The following is a 25,810-nucleotide window of genomic DNA, read 5'->3' on the forward strand; positions in this document are numbered from 1 at the left end:
CCAATCCCTTCTAAGGGTGCTAAACAGTGCAAGTATTTTAACTGCTTTTTCTTTTTCAAGCTTTATCTTGAAAAGTTTTAATGCCATAAAGAAAAGAAGTGTGGGACAGTTTTGTCTAAATTCATGATTAAAATGTAGCTCTGGTCATACTCCACTTGAAACTTTGGTAGAGGGCTTATGCCTCTTTTTTAAAGACTGAGAAAGCACCATGACTGTTTGATGAAAATTCTCATCTCCCACCAACACCTACATCAAAAAATCAAAAGAAAAATATCAGTCAAGCTTTGTGAGAAACATGTCCTTGAATTGGCCTGGCCTGACAGGCCTGCTCATGCAGGGAACTTGGGTATCAGAGTGTTTTTGCGTATGCCCTCCTTTGGCTGCAAAAGTCAAAGGAGCTCTGCTGTAATCCTTCCTATAAGGGACTCGGAGTCTCCAGTCACATGGTCATAAAAGCATACATAAAATATATTATGGGTAAAAAAAGCAAGAACAATCAGTGTACAGTGTAAAGCTTTCTTGAGAAATACTATGGAACAATCAGGAAGATGGATGTGTGGGTAGGATCATATGTGTCTTTATCTTTTAAGCCCCTGTTTTGAGTTGAGGCCACTTTGAGTTTTATGCTACACTGTATGTTCTTTTTCCATAAGTTATCCAAATAAAGACATGGAAGCGCACTGGCTAGTGGGCTGAGCAGCAGTCTGGGAATACAGAAGTCTTGACTTCTAATCCCCAAGCAGATTCTGTGGCCCAGGAAGGAGATACTTTTTGGTTGCCTGAGGCAAATTACCACTGCACAGTACCATTCAATTAAATGTTAGTGCTTTCTGCATTCAGTAATTAGAATTTGATCACTTAGAAGTGAAAGAAAATGCAAGGGCTTGTATGCATATTGTTCATACTTATAAAGAAGATTCACAATCGTTGGAAAACATTTGCTGTTCTTAGGAAAGCTCTGGAGTCTGCCTCAGGTATTCATTTCAACCTGTTCAAATTAAGATGTTATTATATGAGACAGTTGCCAAATTATGTCTGTTGAATTATATAGACTGAAATAGCATTAGGGCTTTGAAAACTGCTTGAACAGTAAGTTTGGGAAAAGGTAAAATGTGAATCCACTGAGTTACTGTTTAGCAATGTCTTTAGTTTCTTGAAATATAGTGTAACGTATCTCAGACGTGGAAGTGGGAGAAACTAACTTGTGTTAACAATTGGTTATTTTAAATAGTGTGAAAAAAATCCACCTACTACATGAGTTAGCATCTGAATTGGTATTCAGAACTAAGAATCAGTGGTGCAGGTTGCTTTTAGGGGTATTATTAAGAGTGTCCCCGGAAAAAATGCTGTTTTTAAGAAGTCTATTTCACCTGTGCATTAAGAAATACATATTCCTCTTCAGTGGATATATTATTAGAGAAGATGAGGTGAGAAGAGAAAGACAGATCATGCACACAACATTTAGGGCAGAAAGTGGTTGACTGTAGCTGTAGGCAACAACAGCAATGAAAAAAATGTATACATGTAGAGGAAACTGAAAGTGGAAGATTAGAAAAGTATAAGATTTTGATGGATGTGAGTAAATTATAGGCAAATAAAGAGCAAAATGGAGCAAGAAAACAGTATCCAGGACAAACTTCAATGCAGATGAGTCAGAACAAGCTGACACGCCATAGCTGCAATATCAAAGACAAAATGAAATTCCTGTCTTTGCCTTATTTTAGCAGTCAGGCAGTCTTTAAAGAGAAACAAGTAAACCAGCAAAGAGGATAGTGCAGGTCTTAGAATTACTGCTTTGATTGTTGCTGCCAGGGCACAAGTAGGTCTTAACTGCCCTGACCAGCTTCACCTGGGGCCTCCAGTCATACCTGGGGCCCTATTTAAGCTCAGCCTTTCAACCCCTGCTCTGCTGCTACTTTAGGGGGGCATAGCCTTGATGGTAGCAGCAGCAGCTTGGCCTGGCTGTGGGCCTCACTGAGGTGGCCCCTGGCTTGCAGGCTGATGCCCTGCTCTGGGCCTGTATCTGTAGATCTGGCTGCCACGGAGCTGTGTCTGAACCTGGCTGTCATCACCAGGGCTGGTCCTGGTGTGTGGACTGACTTTTTGGCTTGGCCTGTGTTGTTACTGTGGCTTTGCTCAAGGATCTGGGCTCTTGGCCCAACGTGGCTGTAGCCTGCCCTGCTCCCTTGCTTGGGTGGCAAGGCCCTCGGCTGGCAAGGCCATTGTCCTGCTGCCTGAGCTCTGTGCTTGGCACCCTGGCCTACAGGGAGCAACCAGCCTCTGCTGCATCTTAATGGCTGCTTTATTGGCTGGAATATGGTAGGCTTGAGGAAAATCACTGGTTTCTGTTTTATTTATCCTTTCAAAGGATTAGGTTGGGTTGGTAGAGGGGAGTCAGTACACCTCTGGATGTGAACTGCTTTAACATTTTTTCAACTCTCCAATAATCAGTTGCATAATAAAATAAGAAAAAATAAATAGTACTTGGTTATTTTCTCAAATATTATACTTCTTTTAAAATAACATCCCCCCTTCTAAGTTTACAGTTCTGCTAAAATGAGATGATTCTTATGGCAATATGCGTTACTCCGTGTATTGTTGTAGTAGCTGGAGGAATACAACAGTAGATGTTTGTTGATCAAAAGGCAGTAATATTTCTGTAGTCCAAGTCCTCAGATCAAAGATGTGAAGTACTACGTTTTAGGACAGCTTACCTGGTGTGTGAAACCAGTTTCTTAATATCTTTGGAGATTTCAGTAGAAACTGTATAGTAGATGCTAACGTGTTAACTGTTTTATTAGCACAGCACGCAATAATTTGGTGTAATTCTACACCTTGAGACATAGTTTATTCAACAGTTAACAGCTATACAGAGCTCTTTTTGCAACGATTCACTTCTATAGTCTGTTCTATTCTTTCAGTAACATATGATTTTGCCACAAGAAAGACTTCAGCTTTTGCTATTCTCTTGCAAAAGGCTTATTGTATTCATTTCTTCATGTTATTAGGGGAGAGAGCCTTGATGTTAAATCTAGTTTCCTTCCTTGCATTTACAGTGTATCTACTTTCCAGAGGAAGTATACCTGATTTTACGTTAAATGCTTAACAAGATGCTTCTTTGGTTGAATGTGTTCAGTGTGTCTCTTCTATTACTTCTAATTTACACAATGCAACAAACATTTCCATTCCTGGAACAGCTTTTTCTGTCCCAATGATGCATTACGTAAACTGTCCTATTAACTACACTGCATTAAAATGAAGATAAAGCAATAACAGGCGTCAACCATGACCCTAGTCTTTTGCTGGATATGCAAATTCTGCCTTGCGAATCCTCTGTTTAGGAGACTGAAGTGGGGCATGTGGTTGCTAATACATGTTCTTAAGCCCTTGTTTTACATGCAGGTGTGGATTACATTGTTTTCATTAATTGGTACTCTTTCTGACATTGCAAGTACTGGTGCTTCAGAATATCACTTCTAGACTTGAGTTTGCTTTCTAGCTCAGTAGCTATTGTTTAGGTCTTAACAGTAGCGTTATCTTTAGTCTGGCATTGGCAGTTGATTCTGCCCATCCTCTGTTTTCAGAGGTGCAGTGCGTGCTTCAGCTATGTTATGAGCTTCAGATGTGTTATGAACATGTTGTAGAGATGAGCAATTAAATTGTTTCTTGGCTTTAGCTATGTGCTTACTCACAAAAACAGTAACTTTACTCATCTCCTTGTGAGATACGAGAGGGTGGTTCTGGGAGTAATACAGCACTTCAGGTCTGATGGAGAATGTCAGAAAGTGAACTAACTCTGTAAAGGACTCAGTATTATGCTGATTTTATAGGCCCATTAAAAAAAAAAAGCCTATACAAGGATTCATTTTCTTTTAGTTGTGCAAATACAACAAACATTGCCACTTTCCAAACTTTTTTGCTTAGTTTATTGTCTGAATAATAAGCTATTGTCCTGGTTTCAGTTAGGACAGAGTTAATTTTCCTCCTAGTAGCTGGCAGGGTGCTATGTTTTGGATTAGAATGAGAAGAGCGCTGATAACATGCTGATGTTTTAATTGTTGCAGAGCAGTGCTTACACCAAGCCAAGGACTTTTCAGCCTCTCTCTGTCCTGCTAGCGAGCAGGCTAGGGATGCAGCAGGAGCTGGGAGGGGACAGACCCAGGACAGCTGACCCAAACTGGCCAAAGGGGTATTCCATACCATCTGACGTCATGCTGAACAATATATAGGGGTGGCTAGCCGGGGTGGAGGGGGGGCCGGCTGCTCGGGGATGGGCTGGGCATCGGTCAGCGGGTGGTGAGCGGTTGCATTGTGCATCACTTGTTTCGTACACATTGTTGCTATTGATACTATTATTATTATTATTATTGTTGTTATTCTTTTCCCTGTCTTGGTGAACTGTCTTTATCTCAACTCACAGACTTCACTTTCCCGTTTCTCTCCCCCATCCCGGAGAGGGAGGGGGGAGGGTGAGCGAACGGCTGTGTGGTGTTTGCCGGCTGGGCTAAACCACAACAGCTATACACACTCATAATTATCACTGACTATTACAGTGGAGGGGGGAAGTCATAGAGTAATAGTGAAGGCATCAGCTGTAGCAGAAGGAGAAATGACTTAAGTTTAGGATTAGCAAGAAACAATGAGTAAGAACAGTCTTTCATCAAAACCATAGCTCGAAAAGTAAAAATGGAAGCAACATTTGTGCTCTACTACTAGGGAACTTTGGTTTCGTGTCTTAGGGCTTCTCCAGGAAGCAATATTGAAGAAAATCTTAGTGATTTGATTTTTGGTCTGCCAACCTACAAGAAAAATCCAGAGCCATTAAACGTACCATGTTTCATTGCCAGCTGATCTTGGTATTCTTCTGGTACTGATGTCTCATGACAGGACCCTGAGTTCTGGTTGGCTTTCTTTATCCTTTAAGGGAATGAAGTAACTTGCAGACTTGTTCTTAGACTTCCTGTGCTTCTTTCCTTTAGTGCCCTTAGTGAAGTGTATGGTAGTTTGTAAACACAGAGTAATAGTGGAGGGTCTGTAAGTTTGCTGTCTTTTGTGGCCCTGAGGAACAGGGAGCTTTTTTTGTCTTCTACCCTTCTAGTTTTTCCAGCAGTACTGGATCATGGTCTTTTGTGGGAAGTTAGCAAGTTAGTGTTTTTACAATGTAACTCTACTTTCATATTCGAGAAGATAGGAAATTGTAAGTAGAGCTATATTAAATACAATTTCAGTCACTCTAGAACAAGTATCCTAAAGAAGATCCATGCATAAAAAAGGCTTGAAAGTGATTTAAAAATGGGTTCTTTGGGTCAGTTGCAATGCAGATATAACTACAGTAATGTTACTGTAAAAAAAAAAAAAAAGAATGTCAACAAAAAAAACTCACTACATTTCTCCCCATGAGATGGAGTGCAGGAAAGCACTGAAAATCAGGTTCCAATTTTATTGAAATGTCAAAACATTGATAATGTAACTTAAACTTGAAGTGTTAGTTCATTACGTATCATCTGCTCATAAATGAAAGCTACTTTGGTGTGATTGCAGGGATTGCAGTGACTTGCCACTGAATAGTTGGCTGATTATAGCCTCCCTAAAATACTTATTTAAACTTGTTCATGAATTATTGAAAGTACATGATAGCCAAACAGATCTCTCGGTAATATTATCAATGTTCTTTCCTCTCCTCATTTAATCATGTCTCCTACTTACTGTGACTGTTCTCTGTAGAGCAAGGAAATGATGCAATTTTGTCATTTTCTCGTAGATCTCAAAGGATGAAGTATTCCATTATCACAACAGATGATCTAACAACATCATGTCCCTGACTAAAGAATGTTCCACCTGCACCCACCACAACTTCCAGGTATGCATCCTTCCTCTTCTCTAGCATTGTGCTGTCAGACCCCTTGCTGAACCAATTCATCTTACTTTGCTGCACAGCCAAGAAAAGTGAAATGTTTTTGCTAGGTCAGGGAGTTGTATCAATTCAGCAAAGACTCGCAGGAGTAGAAACGAGGAGCTGGGACTGTTTGCTTTTGGCAGCGTTGAAGTTAGCTACATCCTCAGACTTCAGCATCATTATATGATTTGCTGTTGCAATGAATATCTGGCTAGTTTGCTTTTGTTGACTATTACAGTTTTCATAATTAAAAAACAAAAGTTTTAATGAAGATAGATATGGAGTTACTTGGAATGAGAATCCAGAAGTATGGAGCCTGAAGGCTTCAAAGGCAGTGAGCTAAACTGTATTTTTGTCTTCAAAGTACAGATTTAATTGTTTTTGCTTATTCCTGAAATTGATATGAGTCAAGAGCTCCTGCCTTTTGCAGTGGTGAGATATTACTTTGCTGATCTGCTAGCAGGCAGTACAGTTGCCTAGGCATTGTCCTCTAATTCTGTCCTTTTCCCCCAAGTTCCAGCAGCCATGTTTTTTCTTTTAGTCTACCAAAAGTTGTGCTTATTAATCATTCTTCAGTACTGTCCTCCCTGATCCTTTTTTCTATTAACAGTTGTTTTCTTTTATTGTTCTCCCTTTTTTACTTATTCCTGTTCTCAGAGCTTTGATTGCAGGAGAACATAATGTAGAAGTTGTCACATCACTTAAAATACACTATGCTTCTCCTGCTTAATGGCTGGAGCTGTCAGAGAATGTGTAGTGGTTCCAGAGATTCAAGTGATGCTGAGCTGTTATTCTGCTCTACTGCTATTATAATGAAGTTTAACAGACATTTAGCTATTCTATTTAGTTTAGTAAATGAAACATATATTTGCAGACAGTGAAGATTTTGTCTTTGCTAGTCAGGTCGGCTTGCTTTATGAAAGCTTAAGTAAAATGGGTTAATAAAATTCCATTAGCATGGATCTGTCACTGCCCTCCTTTTCATGAATATAAGACAACACAGAGGAGTCTAGCTCTTTACGTAAATAATGCAGTTGTGTCCTGGTTTCAGCTAGGATAGAGTTAATTTTCCTCCTAGTAGCCGGTAGTGTGCTATGTTTTGGATTATGATGAGAAGAGTGCTGATAACACACTGATGTTTTAGTTGTTGCAGAGCAGTGCTTACACTAAGCCAAGGGCTTTTCAGCTTCTCGCTCTGTCCTGCCAGCGGGCAGGCTGGGGGTGCAGCAGGAGCTGGGAGGGGACAGACCCAGGACAGCTGACCCAAACTGGCCAAAGGGGTATTCCATACCGTCTGGTGTCATGCTGAACAATATATAGGGGTGGCTGGCTGGGGTGGGGATAGGCTGGGCATCAGTCAGCGGGTGGTGAGCAATTGCATTGTGCTCATTATTATTATTATTATTTTCCTGTCTTAATAAACACCCCCTATCTCAATTCACAGGCTTCAGTTTCCCATTTCTCTCCCCCATCCCAGAGGGGGAAGGGGGAGGGTGAGCCAATGGCTGTGTGATGTTTAGCTGCTAACTGGGTTAAACCACAACAAGTTGGCTTGAGCGAAGGTCTATGTATGCTTCTGTAATATACACCTTATAGAATTGGCACAGCACGTTTTCTGTCAAAATAGTTCAGCCTGTCCTAAATATTGTTTTAATGGCTGTGGGGGAGGAGGGTGGAGCCCTCCTTCCTTTATCAATTCCTCAGACTGTGTGGTAGCTCCTGTATTGTAAATGACAGATTGTCCAGTGCTGTCCTGTGTTGGGTGCTGCGTTCGCGCTTGTTTGCTGTGTGTTTTTGGCAGGGTGAACTTGCATGTTAATATGCATCAGGAGACATTACAGGCAATTGCCTTTTCATCCTCCTTTTAGATGCTTAGTTTCATATACTTATTATTCTAGGCAAAAAAAAACCACTTATATAGTATAAGCAGAGCTGCTGGGTGTGTCATAATCTTGAATCTTCAGTTTTTTTCAGTTTCTAGTCAAATTTCCTCATAGCATCCTGATAAAGTGAACACTTCTAAGTGTTTGTTCAAGTATGTTAACAGTATTACTTTTCCAGTAGTCACTGATTCGTGGAAGAACTCTATAACTCAAAGCAAATAAGTTATAATGTAGGTATGTGGTTTATTTTGGCGCCAGGCGCATGTGGGATAGCTCCCAAAGGCATGCGCACCTTAACGCGGCAACTTGCTCTGGTTATATGCAGTAAAAAATTACATATGCACAAAGTTTCCCAATATGCCTATATATATATATTCATAACCTATCCCTGCTTTGTATTAAAATCAGCTCCGAGAAGTCATTTCCATAAACTCCTCCCATCTGTGCCTGCGCAGTGCCTTCTGGTGGTGGTCATCGGGAGGTTGTGGGGATGAAGGCTGATAACTCCTCTTCATCACCACTAGTTGACCCCCTGCCTTTGTACAGACTCAGCTGCTCCTTGGCTCTTGTCCAAACCACAAGGTTGGTCTCAGCTGGTTTTTGAGACAGGTTCCCAATTTTTGTCAGGAAACATCTTCTGTGAGGGGCCCTGAGACTCCTTGTTTCGGTTAATTTGCACAGCAGTAAGCAAAGACACTCAGCAATATCTATTTTAATGTGATTAAGCAAGCCCCCATTCTTTCATTCCTGGCTTTAATAATTACAAATGTTTTATTTAGAAATCATTAATACGATTAAGCAAGCCCCCATTCTTCTATCCCTGGCTTCAGTCACCGTATGTCAGTTGTTCATGATTTATGCAGCAGTAGCACCAAAACAAGGATACATTCTGTACATGTAAGATTTATTTCATAATCTCCCTCTGAAATTAAGGAATATAAGGGATAAGATTCCCTGAACATTAATTGGACTCAGTAACTTGCTTGATCAGTGGCCTAGCTGCAGGCAATGGAGTTGTGAACCAAGTTTGTGGGAGGTGAGCAAAGAATTCAGTAAACAGCGATAAACATAAGGATTCATCTGTACAATAAGGAAACATTTTGGACACTGGCTAGTAGAATCTCTGCTACTTAGGGTTTTCATTAATGGTGATATGTAAATATTAGTACAATTCAGTTTTGTTAAAAAAGTAATTTGAACTTTATCTATATATCTTTTCTGTGGGAGTGTGGCCATGGGGGTCGACAATCCCCATGTTTGGTGATAGCATCGGGCTCTTAACGATGAGGCCATCAGGAATGTAAAGAGTTTAGAGGGAACAAAGAAGGGTGATTCAGGAGACGCCTTGTTGTCTCGGGTTGCTTGTTCTCCAGCCGTTAAGGCATGGAAGTTGCTGGGGGTTTGCGGTTGCCGGACAAAGTTGTTGACCAATGAATAGTTAGTGGAAAAGGACTGCTGTGGGGTGAATCGTATAAGAAGGGAGCCTGTCCTCAAGATTGGGAGGCAACAAGGAGAATGAAGTTATGCCCTCAATATGAGAGATGAAGTTAGGCCCTCAGTAAGAGAGGAATGAAATTGTCATCAATAAAGTAGTAGCAGTTACTGATCCTAAAAAGATCCTAAAAGATCTGATACTGATCCTAAAAGAACCCTGGTGTCCGTGTGGTCATTACACCACACTCTTCCATCCTTCTCTGTGTTTTCCCCGCCTCCTTACATATTTTTGATCATACTGTGGATGGCAAAGTAAGGTTTCTGGAAAAAGAAATGCTGAGTTGCAGAACACTTGCATCTTAATCAGAGTAGGTAGGTTAAGGGATCTCTATTGTCTCTGATCAGGAATCCTTAACTGCAGGATTTCTGCTGAAGACTATTCAAGCACATACTGTTCTGTGTATTGCAGTGTCCACGGAGGTTCAGGATGTATTTAGATTTTGCAGAATCCTAGTATACTCTTGAGAACTCCAATCGAAAGGTAACAATGATTTCTCAAATGGAAGTGGGCAGAGTATGTTGAGGAAGATATATTTATACTGCCTTTCACTGCTTCAGATGGTGACAGTGGAATTAAACAAATCTGTTCTTTAAGATTTTGGTATGTTTTCAGCCCTACCTTCCCCATTCAGTTCACAGCTGAGAAGAGGTTAATCAGTGGATGAGATTGAACTGATCTGAAGTCAGGCTTTAACAATGATAGCAGAGAGCATGTACAACAAGACTTCAGATACTACTGACCATTCAACAACTTTATGCAGGAAAGAGAAGTCAAAATGGAGTTATGTATAAATAAAAAATTCATCAGCATCAAATATAGACCTGTTTAAAATTTGATTGCTCCCTTTGGTAAGGGCATGTTCACTTGAAAAAAAGAGATGTTTTCATAGTTATTTTCTTAACACTAATTAAAACATGGTGCTAAATACTTGATACTTGCTATGACCATCCAGTTCTACTATCCAGACTTTCAGATCTGTGTTTTTGGGGTAGGGAGTATCTGGACTCTGCCAGTGGTTTTCATCTTAACCTCTGGCATCCTATTTGAAGCTACTTTGTATTTGCAGCATTACTTGACCCGATGGGATGTTCAAGCAGTTGAGTAAGTGGATAAACAGAAGCTGTGAGGTTTTTTTTCCACAAAATTCACATGTAGAAAAATGGATGTGCCTGTGAGAGCAGAACCCCATTAGTTCTACCAAAAAAACAACAAAAAAAAACCTGTTTTTGAGTGATGTTATGCAGCTAGTGTTTGTTACAGATATTTGAATAGCCTAAAGTAAATATTGTTGCTTATCATTCTTGTATTCCATTTTTGTATGTGGTAGCATAAATGTTCATCTCAGCACAAACTCATATGCTAATCACTTAACTATTGTATCTCAAACAGTAGGAACACCTACTCAAAGGCAGAAGACAGAACTATTTTGCTAGGCATTTCCACAAAAATCCTGTGTATTATTTTAAGGATGGTGTTTCTACTCATAATCTACTTTTCAGTTATTAGTAAATCACTGGTTTTCTGAGAACTCTTTAGGAGGATAAGAATCAAGAGATACTTAAGAAAATATCTCCAAAATAAGTACTTTATAGGGAAATGGCTGTATAAGTAAACTAACTTTCATTTTTCAGCAAGTGTCTTCACTGCACAGCTGGTATCAGATTTTGTTTCATTTAGAGATAAATAAGTGCTAAAAGTCAGTTTAATTTTGGTGACAAGAAGTTTGTGTACTTGTTCTTAAGTAATAAAAATACAACTTATGTGATTTTAACCACTTTTAGATACCACGTTCATATGCAGAAAGCCTTGAAATTAAAGCATTTGTTCTCAGCAATACAACTGTTTGCCAAGTTGCCTATATTATTTGGTTGCTTAGCTTGAAATTTGAGCAGTTTTAGAAATATGAGCTGGCACTTGTGATTTCCCATTTGAAGCTGTTCTTCTGGTACACTCTCCCTTTGGCCCCATGAATTGTTGCAGTGCACCTTGTGCAGTTTGTAGGCTGAAGAAACTCTTCATATGCAAAGGCAGGAGTTTGTTACCCTAATTAAAGTCTTAACAGTCTAATCAAAGAGTTATTATTAGTCCAGGAATAATTATTGCAAGTAAAGAAAGAGTATTGTTGGAGGAAAAAATCTGTTGTAATATAGTTAAAATTGTTCTTCACATGCACCCTAGTCCTTACTCTTCCCTGCTGTTATGTTCACCCCACTGTTAGTCTGTTGACACCAAAGGTCAACAGAGGCAGCCTCCCCCAGCAAGGAGTGGGGAGTGAGTTGCAGCCAGTCGGCTTTTCCAAGGAGGACGGTGGCGGTGCTCTTATTTTACAACCCACTTGGGGCTATTCTTATTTTCTAATGTGTGCTTACACCTTACTTTCTTTGTATGTCTGGAATGCCCCATAAAAGCTGAATTTCCTGTATGTAAAATATACTGTATATGTGTGTTGGATGCTTATTCTTTGTTCTCTCTTCACGTTTTACCCAGCTCCTGAATTTGCATACTCTTAATGAACAGTAATCAATCAACTGTATTCATGAGTTGAATGTAGGTGGGACCTCTCTTACCTTCCTGTTCCCATACTTTCAAGTCCTTTGCTGTTATCCTGTGCATGAACTGCTCTGCACTGTTGTTATTTAGGGTAATAGTTTATTCTATACAGATTAACTACTTGTCATTACTTTCTACTGGTCACAGAAATATCTCAATTACTGTAACCACAGGTCTTACACTACACAATTGCACAAAGCTAAGCTAAAACTGAAACAAGGTGAGCAAAAGTGTTGTGGTTTAACTGGGCTGGCAGCTAAGCACCACACAGCTGTTCACTCACCCTCCCCCCCTCCCTCTCTGTGGTGGAGGAGAGAAATGGGAAAGTGGTCTATGGGTTGAGATAAAGACAGTTTATTAAGACAGGAAAATAATAATGATAATACACCCTGGCTAGCCACCCCTATATATTGTTTAGCATGATGTCGGATGGTACGGAATACCCCTTTGGCCAGTATTGAGTTATGTAGCTACCAACCTGGAGAGGCCACAGGAGCTGGAGAGGTTGGAGTGGCTGCAGTGGCCACAGGGTCCATTGTAGGGGTTGGAGTGGCCATTGGGTCTGTCACAGGACTTGGAGTGGCCGCAGTTTCTGTCACTAGGTTTATAGTAGCATCGATTACAGTTTGATAGTGTGAGAAACACTCCGTAGCCAATAACTTAGGCTCAGGCAAGGATCTCAGTGAAGTAGTAATTTATTCGCGATTGCAATGGCGGGCGTCCCACAAGCAGGAGTGCACCTACTGGTTCCAAAACACAGTTTATATACTTTTTGATGACAGGACCCTCCCCTGTTTCCCCACTGAGTGGGTAATCCAGGTTCACAATCTATCTGATGCTTCACAGACAATGCATGGCCTTCAGTTGCCGGCCTGTTAAATTTCAAATTTCTTTTGACTTTTTTACTGTTTGAAGTGGTAATGTTTCTTCACTTATCTGACTTGACTTAACACCGTGATTTTCACCTAATTGTTCTAAGGAGTCTGGTTGTCTGCATTTTACAAGGTTGCCTGCTAAGTTTTCTTATCACTGCAAGCATATCTCAATACCCCATTCCTTACCTTTAAACAACGTAACTCTGCAAAAACAACATTTTTATTCCCACAATAGGCGGAGGCCAGACCCCAGCACACTACAGTGATTTGTGTCTCTTTGGAATTGCCAGAGTGATGACACCCCTTTTTCAAGCGTTCTGCCAGTTTTTTAGGATTTTGCAGTTGTTCAGGGGTGAATGTCCAAAACACTGGAGGTGCCCACTGCTCTAGAAACCTGCCCATATCCTCCCACACTCCCTGCCACTCGCAACTATCCCGCCTCAGGACAGATCTCTGAATGGCATTCCTAAGTAGTTACTTAACCTTAAACAAAATCTGAAGCACATTCAGGAGACATAACAATAACACCATTCTGGTCTGAACATACCAAGGATTTTTAAAATCTTGAAGAACTATCGTAACTAGCTTGGAGGATAAGAGGGAGGCAAAGGAGAAAGGGAGAGTGAACAAGTAGGAAAAAATATCTTCCCGTCCCCTCCACAGATTGGTTCCCTGAAGAAAAAAGGCAATAGGTGTAACTGTTAATAGTTTCTGAGATACGGTTTCCAAAGTACAGAGTCGACCACAGTGCTGAGTACAAACACCAGGTCAGTCTCATGACCAGCAATTTCGTCATATCATAAGCCAGTGTTAAACCGCACAGTACTATAATGATCTTAAACCAGGACCCGGAAAGGATAAACAGCATGACAGGGATCGCATACAGAAAGTAACGTGCTGTATAACTTAATTTGGAAAACAGGCACAGCAGACCCGAGATTAAAGCAATCAACATTGTGACTAGCATCTATTAAGCAGGGCTAATACTTGTACCAATTTTAGTTTAACACGCTCTGGGCAGATCTGTCGTCATCTCAACCCTTTGAGCCCCACGTTGGGCGCCAAAAGACTGTTGTAGTTTATCCCAGCCGGCAGCTAAACACCACACAGCCGTTCGCTCACCCTCCCCCCTCCCTCTCTGGGATGGGGGAGAGAAATGGGAAACTGAAGCCTGTGGGTTGACATAGGGACAGTTTATTAAGACAGGAAAATAATAATAATAATAATGTGTACAAAAGAAGTGATGCACAATGCAATTGCTCACTACCCGCTGACCGATGCCCAGTCTATCCCTGAGCAGCCGGCCCCCCCACCCCAGCCAGCCACCCCTATATATTGTTCAGCATGACACCAGACGGTATGGAATACCCCTTTGGCCAGTTTGGGTCAGCTGTCCTGGGTCTGTCCCCTCCCAGCTCCTGCTGCACCCCCAGCCTGCCCGCTGGCAGGACAGAGAGAGAAGCTGGAAAGCCCTTGGCTTAGTGTAAGCACTGCTCTGCAACAATTAAAACTTCAGCATGTTATCAACACTCTTCTCATTGTAATCCAAAACATAGCACCCTACCGGCTACTAGGAGGAAAATTAACTCTATCGTAGCTGAAACCAGGACAAAAAGTCACTTCGTCTTTGTTCTCCAGATAGACCAAGGCAAGCCCAGACAAAGACTGACAATTCCCCAGGTTCATACAGAACTTGTGACCCACCATTTCAGTAGCAAGAGTGTGCTGGTTTTGCTACAGGGTTACAGAAACCTCTTGAATAATGTCTTGAGTTCAGAGCAGCCTGCAGCCTGGTAGAGGGGTGCTCCTCTGGGAGGTGGATCCTGCCTGCTAGCTGACTGCTCCACTGGGGGGCTTTTCCCCACCTGCCCGGAGATGGTTGAAAAGAAAGGGCCTAGAATTAGAGAGGTTGATTTAAGTTTGGGTACTACTTGTGTCAAAAACAGGGAAGAAAGGGAAAAACAAACGAACAAACAAAAACACCTCAGCTGTATTGAGTGTGCCAAGATAGTTGCATTATCTGATGTAAGATAGAGGAGGTAGTAAAAGTACCTTTTCCTCCAAATTCTTCTGGGAGGCCACAGTTCAATTATTTTTGCATCCTCTTGTTCAACCTTTGGTTTACTTGACCCCTCTGTTCTGATCGCTCCTTTCTGCTCATTTAATCTGGATACACCAGGAGCTTTTTGAAAAGGAAGTTGTGATTTGTCAGCGTATTTATTCTTCTAGAGCCTCTTTGGAGATGCACTGAGAGGGATCTCAATTTTAGGGGAAATCCTGAGTATTTTATTTTATATTTTTTGTATCTCATTATAAAAACGCTAACCACTTTTGAAGGTCTTGGCTGTGCTTTTGATATAAAGTTAATTGTATGCATTCTTAATACACTGTGAGAGGCAAGTTATACTTTAATGTTTATGGAAGAAATGCAGATACTGTCTGAAGAAACTAGTAGTGAAGCAGTTTTTCCAAATCTGTTCAATATTACAGCTTGGTGTTCATAATGGGCAATTATAATAAAAGATAAGCTTCTTTATGGGATTTAGAGCTCTAAGTAAATGTGCTGTTGAGGGTTGGGTCAGCTAAATTAGTAAAGTGGGTATTAAAGTTCCTGTTGTGCTTATGGGCCAGTGAGAAACTGTCTGCCTGCTAACCTCCTTGACTCATCCTCAGAATTAGCATAAAGCAGTTCATTCATAGGTTAACTTGCTGCCCAAAGCTTTGAGGCTAAGGATGAGACGACTGATTAGAGATTAGACTGGAGTTTTGCAGTGTAAATGGAGGGTTGCCATCTATCAGGAATAACAAGTTCATCTGTCCGTGATTCTAGAAGGAAACAGTGTCTGTGTGTACCTGAGTGTACTTCGGATGGGGTTGGTTGTTATAATGTACTTCAGAGTATGGAATGGTGAAAATGCTTTGTTTTATCAGCGGTTTCCTCAGCAGTTTTCTTCCATTCATGTTTTCTCCTGTTCATTTTCTTTTTTGGGCAAAGGAGTTCAAAGCCTGCAAACATCATCCTCCGTCCTACACTTGTGAATTGTTAAAAGCATTGAGGGTTCAACTTTGGGCCACTTTTTCTACTGCTTTGTCCTCAGCCTGAGCTCTGATTTTGCTATAAAGGTGTAAATGTTACTGACTGGTTTCAGAGTCAGACATTTTAGAAGTGCTTTTGAGCTGCAATAAGCATTAAGACTTCCAATGTTTTATAGCTTGCGATGGTTTTGTTAAGGATTCTGTATACCAGGTACCCAAACTTGCTGTAGTAGGTTGCATGGATGCCACTGTGACTTTCTAACTCCAGCTATACTATACAGCATTGGAGGATCACCATAAGCATCTACTTTTTTTTTTCTTCTTTTTTTTTTTTGGGGGGGGGGGGGGAGATTTTTCCATGTTTTTATTAAAAACAAAAACATAAAGTGACAAGGAAATGCAAAAGAAATCTAATCCCCCAAATTTGTGCAGTACACTTCTTTACCCAGGTAAGACAATTTTATTGTATTTATACAAGACTTTTTAGAGTTCCTTGAAATTCTGGTTTTGTGGGTGCATGGATAAGAGGAAGACATTTTCAAAGGATGTAAGTTTTAACCCTTTAGTAGCAGCAACTGAGTTTTGAAGCAATTTGTCTTTCAATGTATCCTAAATTGTTCCTTTTCATACTAATATAAAGCATCTGATTAACTCTGCTGTACAGCAATCCTTTGCTTTTATATCGTGTGTAAATCGCATCTCATGAATGCTTTAGATGAGGCACTCATTTCTGACATGCTTCTTAAAGGTCTCTAGATACAGCCTTTGGAAGAATGTCAATTTATAATTAATGCTTAAATGTTGAAAATCTCTAAGCTGTAACTTGTAACAGAATGAGACATGAAACAAAAGTAATACACGTTAGAATGAGGCAAATTACTACATTTAGATTAGCTTTCAAATTTGAGAGTATAGCCATAAATGTGAATTATTACCTAATTTATTTAACTGCATGGGTATATAATCAGGGTCTCTTGAATATCAGGAGTTCTTAACGGATCATCAGTCCAAGTTTTGTTAATACTTGAATATGCATGGTGGAAATCTTCACTCTCCACTTTATTGGAATAGCTGAAGGCCAAAAATCCAAACTCATGTCCAACCCCCACCCTTGGCCAAATATAAAAAATGAGCCAGACAAGGTATGGGCTGACGAACACACAAAATCCCATCTAGTGAAAACACAAGTTGTCTCCTGAAATGACTTTATGGGAAATATCAAGATGTCACATTTCAATTTTTACTTCAGGTAAAATTTATGTTGAGAAGATGCTTTAATTTGAAATGTTGATTTTTTTTTTCTGCCTGAAATAGTACACAGCAAAAATATAAATACTCTTTTAAGTACAGTTCCTAATATATTTTTGTCTAGATAGGTATGGAGCTGAGATGAGTGCTCAGGTGGCTTTTGCTTTATCAGTTACCGCAGGACAGCTTGACTGTGGAAGGACTAAAATTCATTACCCTTTTTTCAGTGATTTTTCTATATAGATACCTCACCATACAGGTAATCGTATCCAAGTGAGAGTGTGTGTTAGCTAGGGAACAAAATCCTTTTGCAATGCAAATTCATTTGCTTTGCTTTATTACCTGTCCTGCCAATAAAATAGAGAAACTGCCCATTAGTCAGTAGCAGTTTACTGCATAGGACCCTAGCATCTCAAGGAAATAACGTAAATTCAAGTGGAGCATAGTCTGTGATGTGAATCATGCACAACTGCAGTGATCAGCACTATCATTCATTAAAGGTCATTAACCATCCTTTATTTCAAAAAGTTTCAGCTGTGAATTGGGATGGGTTGTTGAACACAGGTTGGAAATTACCTTCTAGATGAATTAGAAATGCTAAAGAAACCATTAAAAATTGACTTGTATGTAGCTGAAAAATATTTGGAAATATGTTAGTAGTGATGAGTAAGTGCTTTCACTGTATACTTGTTTCACAGCTGCTTTAGTCATAAATAAATGTTTTCTAGTGCTGTTGAATCAGCACCTGATTGGGAATGTTTGAAACAATCACAGAGATCTAAGATGACTTCTAACCATGATATTTGTGCTCTGCAGTTTCGAAGATCTGAGCATTTAACTTCTCAATACAATAATCAATGATACCAGGTAAAGCTTTTTGGAAGGAACAGAACAGTTTTTTTTTTCTTTTCTTTTCTTTTTTTCCTTTTTCCTTTTTCCTTTTTTCTTTTTTTTTTTCAGTTCTCATAGGAAACAGTTGAAGGTAAAATCCTTTACTTTTTGCTCACAGAATTAAGCTGAAAATCAATCTCATGTTTTTGCAATCAAGAGTATTGCCACTGATCTCAGATCAAGATTAAGCCAGAACTCCTTGCTTGTTGAAGGGCATTAGGCTGTGACCTGGAATTTGTTGGTCTAATGCCATTTTTGATGGTGTGAATGAATGTGTGCTGGCTATTTTTAAACTTAGTCTTAAGGGGTTTAGTTGCATGTCATTTAATTTTGCATAGATTTGGGCTGACAGCACAGATGATCACGGTAATGACTTTGGTTCGAAGTGTGCAACAGATTTGTTTGAGACCAGCTTCTAATGCAAAATGCTGGAACTGGGAAGCAAACAGAAATTGTGGCTTGCAGTTTGTTTTATGTATTACATGTATTGTTGTTACAGATGTATTAGAAAATAATCTTTTACCTGGGAAAGTTCATAAACTACATAGAACAAATAGATACAGTGCACAGAGCAACGGGAGAACCAGGCAGGCAAGAGCAGGACTATAAGGAAGGCTCACAGGACTCATTGGTGAAGTTTAAATTCTTCCTGGTTGTATTGGTTATGAGCAATGTGAATTTTGATTTTTTTTTTTTTTGTTGGCCTCCTTTTATCTTCTTGAATGGTAGTTAACTGCTGGTATAGAGAGACAGGGAGTTTTCTTTCATTTTGCATAATTTGATTTCAGACTTTAGTAATTTTACCTCTTCTGCACTGAGATAAATCAACATCTTCCAGGACTCTTGAGTGGGGAGCCAGTCCATTCAGCATTATGCAAACTGAAACTTTGACTCAGGGCTTTGTATTCCGTGTTGGTGTCAATAAACTGATGTCTTTCTTTGGGCCAGTTTCTGCTTCTGACTAGAAATAGAACTTTTTTTTTTTTCCCCATTTCATTTATTTATTTATTTTTGCATTGGTATTCCCTATGGAACCATTTTTCTCGAAGAGATTCCTGCTGAGAATTTTTTGTTATGTTCTCTCTGTTGTGAAGTGATGGGTAGATACTGAACACCTGGATGAGGAAAAGAAACTGGAAGGGAAATGAAATTGTTATTAGCTCATAATGAAAGCAAATGCAGAAAAGAGCTGCATCTGAGGAAAACAGTAAGAAAGGCATTCAAGAGGCAGACGAGGTATTTAGAAAAGTTAGACTGACAGCTTATGATGTTGCAAATATTGAAAGGGAAGAGTTATGTCATCCAGATCTGCTGCAAAGAGGGTGAAAGCGGTTGGAATAAAAAATACAAAAACATAGAAAGGGCTCCTGGCAGACAGTGCTGTCTGTTTTTTTGGCATTGTGAAAGAATGTTGCCTGTTGGCTTTTGTTGTTGGACAGTGCAGCTGTGGAACCTGCATATCTGAAATGATCTCTAATTGTGTCTGCTTTCAGCGACAGGAATCTCTTCCTCTCATTGCCAGTGTTTGATGGATTTCAGGTGCTCTTTAATTTAATGTTCCTAAATTTCACAAAGGTACGAGAGAGTTGCTTGGAACTGAATTGATGCCAATTTTTGTAACTCCTGAGAGAACAGGTTACATTGCCATCTTGCTTGTGTCCACACCTGAAGTCCAGTCACCTTCGACAAGTCCACCAGAAATTAAATAACATCTTGCTCTAGAGGATGGTTCTCATGGATATTTGTTGAGAAGGAATGAATGAACTGGCAAAAGTCACTCTCTAAGTATTTTGCAGTATGATGTTTTCTTACTTAAACAGATTTAAAAATCAACAAAAGTAAATTTTAGTAGAATGAACTTGTGCATATTTGAGAGGTAAGTAGCAACCTAGTGATTTTAGTGCAAGTCTCAAAGAATCTGCAAAATAAAAACTGCTAAGTCCCTCAGTGTGTATTTAATTTGGGAGATGGTGAGTATTTTTCAGTCACGTGAATGGATAGCACCTGCTGTTTGCCAGTTGTGCTGAGGCTGCAGTGGCAGAATATGCGTTGTGTTGGCAAGGGAAAAGTTTTGTTTTTTTCTCTTTTGTCTCTATTAATCCTCATCCATAATGAACAGGATGAAAGTAGATACAAACGGGCATTTCTACTGCATCACCAAGGCTGTGTCCCTAGTTGGTTCTTTTTAGAGGATTTATGTGATGGAAATGGGCTGTGATTGGCCACTTAGAGATACCAGATAACACAGATGGGTACCTGACTGTGTGGGAACTGACTTTTTTTAGCAAAAGAAAACTCGGGTTCTGAACAAACCATTATATGTCTGGCTTCTTGTTTCTGCGATCTTGTTAACACTGGAAATTAGTCACAGAAGACTGAGGTTTTGAAAACAAAGCGTGCTCTTGCTGTAGACGTCATTCCTGGTGAGCAAAGAGGTTTCTTCTATCTGGCTGTTGGGGAATTTCTATTGTACCCCTTGAGGTGTATTGAACACTTGTTTCAATATAAAAAGATTCAATGAGCAATGCATTAGACAGTGCCACTGCCTTAAGTGGTTCTAGAGGGAGCCCTCGAAGGTGTGGGACAAGTGAGATCCTCGGGTACGCTGCCACCAGCACCGGTCCCATGAGTACAGGCATGGGGTGCTTCAGCCTGGTGTTGGGTTGGTGTCTCAGTGCCAGCTCTGGGGTGTCCCCTGCATGCTGCCCTTCTGCTCTTGCTACATGGCACTGCTGTGGCACTTATCAGAAAGGGAAGCGTCACTCCCTGGTCGTTCCTTGGTCACAGATTACCCTTGCTGAGCAGTTACGAGTTGAATTTCTCCTTCATGGCCTCAAATGCAACATTGTAGGTTGCAGCTATTCAGTATGATTGGTTTACTAGCCAATTTCTCTTATTTCTTCATTATTGGTCTAGTGGTTTCTTAGCTTGTTGTCCCTTTTGGTTTCAGACACTTAGCCAAAAAAAAAAAAAAAGTCAAGACCCACTTTCCAGCTTCCCCCCCGACACACTGCATTAGTCGGAGTTTGTGTCCCAGAATTGTGGCTGTCACTAAGAATATGTAAGCTGTAAATTCTAGCTTGGAAATATCCAGTTTCTTAAGATCTAGGTCAGAGGCTGATTCAAACATAATAATTTATAATAATGGAACTAGGGCAAAACAAAACAAAACCCTCTCACCAAATGCAGATTTTCAAATATGGAGAGAGGGAAGTAATCCACTACAAAGACATAGCCAGCACATTGTGAGTTGAGAGAACAAATTATTGCTCTTCACCAAATGAAGCTGTACAGACCCACTCAGGCAGTTTTCTTTAGTAACCATTGTTCAGTTCCTTATTGCTTAGTCTTTCCATTTCAATTTGTGCAGAGCAGTGACATCTACAAATATTACTGCAGCTTACAAAGAGTAGAAATGAACTTAGCAAAGAGAAGCTGTCTGACCTCCTTTAATGCACACTGATTGACAGCATAAACAGTGAAAATCTGCTCATCAGGAGATTAATTTCATCTGATTGTGCATTAAGAAGTTAAATGTTTTTAAATATCTCGATAATATCCTTAATAATTTTATAAAGAGTCTGTCCCCTCTTTGAGATTGCATCTTGGAGTTGTAATACTATTGTGTTTGTGTTTAAAGCATAGCTGTTCTGAGCAAAATAAAATATAGAAGAACTTGTTTTCGTTTTGCATACTTGTTTAGAAGTTCACACTTTTAATAATGATGTTGGTTCTGTTGCTCAGGGGGTTGTAATGTAGTGCTTGTCTTCTATTGAAATTTTGTACAAATGAAGCATCCTCTTCTTCCCTGTTGACATGAGAATTTATTGGGGAATATTTTTATTACCTGAGATGTTAGTGTTAGTTCCTTCCACAGATAGTGCATTTGTGTGCTTTTTTGTTCATCTTCTCAGTAATGTTGGAGGCAGTGTTCATAGATTATTGTGGGTTAAAGTTATCAAAAACGGTGGAGAAAGACTTATTGCGTAGTCTGTGCTTAAAAATTTGTCCTCCCAGGTAGTGAGGCTACAGGGTAGATGTTGTGGTGTACTTCTGGTGGTTGCCACCCATCAGTCCTCTCTCTGATCTTTTCGAAATGCTTCATGAGGAAGACAGAGCAGTACATAAACTTCACTGGATGCACTGGGGTACTACTGGACCACAGCATTTCTTTTGAGGAGCCAAGACAGATAAAAAGGGATACGCAAGGTAAAAAGTTTCTAATGTGTTCTACTTCCGAGAAGAACTGGGCTGTGTCTTTTTGTGGCTGTTTATTTAGTAGAAAATATGGATTTGGGTCAGCTGAAGGTATGATACTGCTATGTAATCCTATTGAGTTTGTCCACTTGTTAAAGAAGTGATTTTGGCCTAGTATTTTTGAAATGGTGTCATCTTGCTTAGGTATCCAGTAAAAAAGTTAATGTGCAGCACTTCCTTCAAAATAAACTTTTGATTTAAAGGGAACAAAATTGTTTTGCTATCTTGGATTAACCAGAGAACTCAGAATATATTTCATTCACACAGCAATATCTGTGATGCTTCTACTGGGGGAAGCTACAGACAATTCAAAGCTTCAAAGTAAATCTGCTTTAATGTGTTTAAAAAACATGCAAGACACTCCTTGATGGGAAACAACATTTTTATAATATTATGTAAAAGCAAAGAGGCTGAGGGGAAAAATGAGGCTAAGTGACTCATCACCAAGAAAGCTGATCACAAAACATTTGCCCATTTTCTCTGAGATGCTGAAATGCAAGTGGGGGACATTTCTAGTTAGAAAATCCCACACATTACATTCTCTCTTCTGTTGTAACTCGTGGAGATGACCTAGCTTTTCAGCCATAGTTTAACTTTTTGTAGAAGCAATACAGATTTGGTTCACAATGATTACACGTGCAGAAATGTTAGTATGCTGGTAAGAGAAGGATGTGATGTAGAAGCGTTAGGATCTATAGGCTGACTGGGTTCCTACTTGTGCTGCAACATCTCTTTCCCTTCCACTCTGTGCCTTCTCACCTACCTCAAATGATGTTGTTGCTGTGGTTGAGGTACAAACTCTGACCTGCTGAGGTGAGTCCGTGGTCCCAGTGCTGAAGCAGCAGGGGCAATGATGGGGTAAAAGAGGTAAAAATGGATCTTCTGTCTGGTATACAGAGAGGACAGAGTTGGTTCTTTACAAGAGGTGGTGCTAACTCTTCATAAGAAGTAGTGAAATAGTGCTTCAATGCAATAGCTTGCTTTGGCTATACCTTAGGCTCCCTGACAAGTCTTCCTTCAAAACCTTTTAAAAGAAAAATCACCTGTATTTAAAATCATGGAATGAAAGTACAAACTCAGGTATGACTTGGGGATGACCTGAATAATTTGATTTCAGCTCTGTATGTTTGTAAGAGAAGGAGGGGAAAGGGAACTAAAAAGTGTTAACTGCTTTCTGTTATGTGGTTTTCCCTCCAGGAAGGCTATGGCAGTAATGTAACTGGAAACTATTAAAGGAAAAGAAGCTACAGGTGCACTTATGAGCTTGTCATGCCCTTAAATAGATGACCAGGGTTGGAGTATATGCCCACAGCTTTCACAAAGTGAGTAGAAGAGCATCCTGAGAAACAAAGCACTTCCCAGTGCTACACTCAACGAAACAGAGAACCTCAAATCTCCAGGCAGTGACTTGAAATGATAATCTGCATTTGGAAAGGTTTTGGCTGTCAGTTTTCACCAGGGTCAGGGAAGAAGGCGAGCCTCATTCGTAATTTGTTCTGCTTGTGTGCATGCTCCAGAGTACTTGAAGGCACTTCATGTGCACACATGCTGTGGCTGTATGCTTGTTATGTTCTATAAATGTTCCCGTGCCCCAGGCAGTTCAGTCTGGAGAAGACCTAAATTATAGGATTTCTTCAATGCTAGCTACGCTCTGACTAATTTGTTTGCGTTTGCTATTTGTTCTGCTGGTCTCTGAAGAGTTAAACGTGCTATTCTTAGCTCTATCTGTTTCTTTGCCTGCTTGTTTCACCTCTGATGCAACGCAGTGCTGTCACTGCAATGCATTGTCAGTTTATATCAGATTACACCGGTAAGAATTTTTAAATCAACACGAGGTCACTTGATTTGTTTTCCTTTCCTGTGGTTAGATGCCTATTAAGTAATCAGGGCTGCATGCTAATACCTCCAAGAGTAGTTACAGATCATTCCTTGACAAATAATTTGATGTGGACAGTATGTGGATGGCTTCTGAAACAATTTTTGTATAAACAATATAAATATAGCTGTGCACTGGAAATCTTCAACCCAGTTTTGAATGTAGTTTCCATGCAGAAACAAACTAAAATAACTTGCTTGTGCTGAACATTAACTTTGGGCTCTTTCACATGGGACAGGTTTTGTTTTGCAAAACAATGCTGTTGACTAGAATCAACTGTTTTATGTTCTGGCTGTCCAAATGATATTCTGCAAATGTTTGTACAGACTGGGGGAGTTCTTCTCTACAGTGGCTTGGTTTTTGCTCATGGAGTAAATATGCTACAACCATGTTTGGTGTCATTCTGGACTTTTTGGACAGCGGGACAGAACCACAGAGAAATTTTTCTTTAGCTTACACACCAGGAGCTGTAAAGAAGTGCCCAGCCAGGAAGCTTTGTGGACCTAGAGTCTTCTATATCCAGCTGATAAAACTGATACTGTGGTACAGATGCAGGCCTGGATTTCAAAGCTATTCTGAGACTATTTTAAGTGCTTGGTTTGAGCACAAAGTAAGCTTTCAGCACATAATTTTGCATCTGCCTGCAGAAGTGTGAGAAGCTTGAGGACTGACATTCACACCACAGAGGAGTTCTCACTGGGTGGAATTGGTACCAGTGAGCCTATAAGCAGCCCAAGCGGCGCGCAGCCTTAGCAAGCTTACTCATTCTGCTGCTGCGATTGGGAGGCACGATGACTGCTGAAACAGCTGTTTTCATCTTCTGCTTTACCTTTCCTATACAAGAATGTGCAGCATGCAGTTGCTCTGTGCTTATGCAAGACTGCTGTACTCCAGTGACATGCAGCATTTGCTAGGTAATTGCCATCCCACGCGATGCATGAAGTTGATTTTGGTCCACTTGAGTAGTTCTAATGGTCTTTCACTAACAGATCATCTTTCTGTTAGTTTTAGGGAGTGGATTATACCTGCTGTTCCCCCTCCTTTCCTCAGAGGGAGATCAGACACTAGGATGCTGTTAAGCTTGGTAAGAGTAGCCATAGTGGGGATCTGGGGATTTAGCCAGAGCTTTAACTATTCAGAAGCCTTGGGAGTGAAAATTATTCTGAGCATATGACACTTGAGAGGAGCATTTCATACAGTGATGTACTGAATACTAAAAATAGAAGTGATTTTGTGTACTTAATTTAACAATTGCATGCTCCACAGGTGGTACACGTACTGTTTCTGGCTGTGTGTGCTTCTTTAAGACGGGATGTGGTGGGCTCTCAGCATTCTCTGTAGTTGCTAGAAATGCATTTTTGTGTGACACTTACCAGCGCATTTGTTTAGATACAACAGGGCAAGGTTTGTTGAGCTAGGGCTATTTGGGTTGAATCTGCATCTTAGGATAAGTGAACAACTCAGCTGTCAGGCCTGACCTTACTGTAAGGGATTCTTTGGGTTGTGATGTCCCAAGGCCCTTTTACGGGAAGACCATAAAATAAATAAATTGATCACAGAAAATATAAGTGAAATAATTTCTTCCTGTAGCAATCCCCTTGGTGCAGTTTCTTGATAAAATACCTGCTGGCTTAGAGAGAATTAATTCCTAGCTTTTTCGAGAAGAAAGTATATACCTTTTTAGTGTGTCTATTTTAGAAACAGTGCTTCATACTGTGTCTCAAAACTCAGAATTTTGACTTACTATTCCCTCCTCTATGCTAGTGTCTGCTATGGATCCAGACATAAACCCAAAGTTTTTGG

This window comes from Cygnus olor, chromosome 15 (genome assembly GCF_009769625.2).
Source record: "Cygnus olor isolate bCygOlo1 chromosome 15, bCygOlo1.pri.v2, whole genome shotgun sequence".
In the NCBI taxonomy this organism is placed as follows: Eukaryota; Metazoa; Chordata; class Aves; order Anseriformes; family Anatidae; genus Cygnus; species Cygnus olor.